The sequence below is a fragment of the Papilio polytes genome, unplaced genomic scaffold, assembly GCF_000836215.1.
Source record: "Papilio polytes unplaced genomic scaffold, Ppol_1.0 DF821289.1, whole genome shotgun sequence".
NCBI classification, from domain to species: domain Eukaryota; kingdom Metazoa; phylum Arthropoda; class Insecta; order Lepidoptera; family Papilionidae; genus Papilio; species Papilio polytes.
The window spans coordinates 4,084,985-4,089,900 of NW_013527915.1; positions in this window are offsets into that span (position 1 = coordinate 4,084,985).

Genomic DNA, 4,916 nt, shown 5'->3' on the forward strand with positions numbered 1-4,916 from the left:
AGAGGACTAAAATTAGGACATATTGTTTAGATGTATACAGTCTAGAGCTAGAGAGTATTGACTAAACTGCAGAATAAAAAATGAAAATCTGTGTAAAGTCTTCACAATTATTATTACTGCAATATATTAGCTTTTACAGCGATCTCTTTAAGCAACTAGCCTATGCTTGCTCCGGTCTTCAGTTGTTCAATTAAAATAAGTTTCATATAAACTTAATAAAAAAAATATAAAAGGTATGCAACAGTATGTTGGCTTTCTGAATATTCATTGATCGTTCGATTGCATGAATTAACTAGTGCGCATGACTGATGAGGCTTGACGTAACGGTCGCCTGACCGTATGTGAACTGCCTAGTTCACATACCTGACACTTACATCAACAATTACTTATCAGGATGAATATAAAGAAATCATCACCAGCTCACTATATGTCCCCACCGAGGGGCTCGGAGCCTACCCTAAATTAGGGTGATTAGGCCATAGTCAACCACGCTGGCCCACTGCGGGTTGGTCGACTTCACACATATCTTTGAATTTCTTTGCCGATATATGCAGGTTGCATCACGATGTTTTCCTTCACCGTAAGAACGTCGGGTAAATTATGTACATATGAAAATTCGAAAAATCGAAAATCACATTGGTACACGGCGGGATTCGAACCCAAGACCTATAGATTACAAATCAAGTGCTTAAACTACTGAGCCACTGACGCTCTATAATATAAAGAAATAAAAACATAAAATTCTATGACAGAGATTTGTAAACGTGGGTCGCAAATATGAGAGCTTTATTCATATTGTCAACGATAAAGATTTTTACAATTGTGTTCGATCAGCTTCCACTTCTAAAACACATAACTATATAAAAATGGGCAACTTCGACAGTGAAAACTTATGGTTATTTCCAGCTGTATTTTTTCCAAAAATGCTATATTACGTTCGTAGCGTTTACCTTTGAAACCGCATTTTTTTTACCCATAAAACGTGCAAACATACGTCTGGCTTTAATTGGTTCGCAATTGTGAAACGCTTGCTCTATTTTAATCATTGTTTCTATTTTAAAACGTTTCTGAGTGTTTTCAACTACAACAATAAATATGCGCTGTATTTACATAGCTAGAAGCCCGCAATTTACATCCAATCTATGACTCAGCTAACCTGTTGAAGAAATAAATAAGTAGCAAATACATACAACGAAATATGGATTTTAGAATTATTCTAAAAATGGCAGTCGATTTTCATATAAGTACGTAAACACTACAATATTCATGTACCTAGACTTATGAAATAAAAGAAATTTAATTTATTCATTCACTAGTTAATTACAAATATATTAAGTTCCTCAAAATGAACATAAAGCCATGTAGAGCCAACTCGTATATCCTTGGTATTGAATTAACGTGGCTTTATTCAGCCTTTAAAATGTCCTTTATGTCTTTAAAACTTTCTGCGGAATTATGTAAACATCTTGTTATTTCGTTGCATTGAAAAATATCCAGCGTATAATTCAAAGAAAACTTTTAACAGTCAGCGATTCAGTTCAATTACCGTATTAAATATGAATGGGCGACGGAGAGTCTGGGGAAATGTTACTTATTTATGTCAACAGTTACTGAACTTACTAAAGTTATGGTTCTGACGGTAAACTTTAAATTGCACAGCTATTAGTGCTTACTTCGGCGTCGGTACTTCTTGTATATATCTGTAGATTTTAGATATTTCAGCAATAAAGTTACGAAACTAAATTTGTTGTTGAAAATTATTAAAACATGGAATTAATTGCTATAAGCTTTTCAGGAATTTAGTTTGAATAATCCACATTCAAAAACACTAAACTATATTTGTATAAATTTAGAAGAAATTTAATTTTTACCTTGATAAGCCATGCTGATGAATTCACAAATTCATCCACAGATGTCATTTGTTAACTGTAACTATCTGAAAAAAATAATAACGCTTCACAAAACAAAAACAAATATAATTATTTACAACAGAACCGTTTAATAAACTGTACACAACACAACAAAAACATTACTAACCTCTTCCAATTAATTACAAATTAAAACAAGATGCGTCATGTTCATTCATCCGTTAAATAGAGTTATAACTGTGATAGACATGCCCTGAGTAACAAACAACCGTACCGACAGACAGTCTTGTAACGACAGATTGCGTCGCATCTCGCAATATCGCATGATAAAGTAGATAAGGCGTCGTCCGCTTAAATCTCGTCTAAAGTCGTAAATTTTAGAGTCGTAGGGGAATTTCGGGTGGCTTAAGCACCTTTAGATAATTGAGATAAGTGGTCGCCGTCGCCCCTGAGAGGCGCCTTCGAACTAAGGATACACTTCGTACGCTACAACGTACTTGTGAGTGTTTGTGCAAGGATTATAGACACTTGTACAAACCTTTATACATTGATTCTACTCAGAGTCACTTAATGATCTCTAAGGGAGACTGTTAATGTAGATCTGGATAAATCTACACTAACGGTCTATGAGACAAATACGTTTAAATCTCTTGTTACTATAGACATTTATTTCATCCGTTGGATGTTACAGAAATTCTTCGGTGAAATAATAAATAATGATCTATTATAATGTATTCCTTTTAACTATAAACTATACAAATTGTTATTTAATTTTTAAGGATCAATGTTACTTAATACATAATTTCAGTAGTGGTGTCAGAAAAGTAATTTCTCAAGTAACGCTTACTTATTTAAAATTTACGTACACGAATAGCAATTTTCACATCGTGCTTATTGCTGCAATATAACCCATCAAAAAATATGCAAGAAATTCCATAACGTTTTACTAATTTGAATATAATTTTCTTTTCGAATTTGTACAACATTAGTTACAAATGCCATTACAGGACTAGCACGCAACACGGAAGAGATGGTCGCCTTAAGCGATGCCGTGACATACTTAACGAACATTCATTGCATATAAAAATTGCAAAATAAAAATACATAATAACTTCGACAAAAACAGCAATTTTATAGCAATGATATGCAAATCCTTATTACTCTTATACATGTAATATTACCATCAAGAAGTTAAATTAACCCATAATACGATAAAAATTTCACTTTTGAAAATATACATTTCATGAGAGCCTTGGCTCCTGCACTAGGTTCCCCTCTGCTGCAGGAGCCAGTTTCTTTCCCCATTTGTGAACAGAAATACATCTTCGTGTCTAAACAAAAAAATACAATAACATACTTATTACAATAACTATACTAGTTGATTGATAATTGCCCATGTCAAAAAAAATTTTTTTGACTGTCTTCTATTTTAGCAATATCTAGCAGTATTATACGTAGATGGTCAATAATTGTCTTTGCAAATTGACCCCACTTGAGCCCATTGAAATTTGCAGCTATTAACCGGAAGTTTCATCAGGACTTGAGTACTAAACCTAACAAAGACTAACTGCCCCTTAAAGTTGATTCGATATAAAAAGTTTAAAATGACTGTGGCAGTTAATCTGCAATTTTAAAGTTCTATTTCCGACTGAAAGTATTTATGGGTTGTTTGAAAGAAGATATGCGTAAAAATAAAGTTATTTCATATATGTAAGTGACAGAAATGTGGAAGAATACGTTACGTATTGTGCCTATCCTCCGTAGGAAAAATGAGAAAGCTCAAATGGATGGATGTTTGTTAGAGTTTGTAGCCAAAACGGATGAACGGATCTTGATGAAATTTAGCACAGATGTAGAGCAAAGTCTGGAAGAACACATAGTCTATTCACTTTTGTTTTTAATTCCACGCGGACAGCGATTTGGGCGAAAGCTGGTTTATCATATTTGTTTGACAATACCCAGAAGAAACATATAACTAATAAAGATCTGCAGTCAGAAGAATAGAGTTTTGTTATTGAACATTCATAAATGATATATTCGAATATTAATCATAGAAATCGTAAACCTGTTACTACTGGTACAGAATACAGTGTACAGAGAAATATACAACTCGTTCAGTTTATTGCTGTAGCAATAAATATTTAGGTATTGCGATATCTTCGTGGCCATTACTTCACTTTGTAAGTAGATATGCTGATGTAGCTAATTCGAATTGACCTACAATTTACTCTGTTCCTGCCACAGGTGAATATCAAGATTAGTTATGCTACTCGATTTTACCCATTATCACATGCATCTAATTTGTGCTCTTTTAGGGTATAATTGTCGATACTATAACTTCGGCTTCTTAGTGGTTGGATATTTGGCAACTTCTATTTTTATAATTTAGATTTAAAATAGCAGTATTTCTTTTTAAATTAAAAACTATATATCATCCGTTTGCGTATCAAACTGCAAGTCAGTGTACATAATTTTCTTTTTAATTATGATTAGTGCTCTAATAAATAACTAGTTTTAAAAATAGAGTATCAAATAGTTTAAAATGTTAACCTTAAAGTAATATGAAATATAATTATATAGCAGGAGAGATACTAACGTGGCCGGAAAATATTTAATAACGGAATATCTTGTGTGGAAAGCGCTCCGCAGGCCGCAGGTTAGTGAGCTAACGTTTCAATATTACACCTAAAATATTTTCATTTAGCGCAACAACGTCACACGAATATAATAAACGTTTATCGGTAAATTTTATTTAATATCTTCGGTAGTGTTTTCCCAAAAACAACACAATATTAACGTGAAGCGAAAACTTTTTACCCATTTCTAAGGAAATTGCGCGAACGCAAAATTAAGTTATTTAACGTGAAAAAGTGCATATAGTTATACTTAAACAAAAACAATAAAAAAAACATATTTTAGCGTGAATTATATTCAAATTTCGACCAATAGGCCACCACTAGTTTCAAAAATTGTTCTTTACAATGTTATTATTTAGAAAAAGTATTCTAAGTTATAAGATATTGGAATATAGTCCTTTAATGGTAGCCA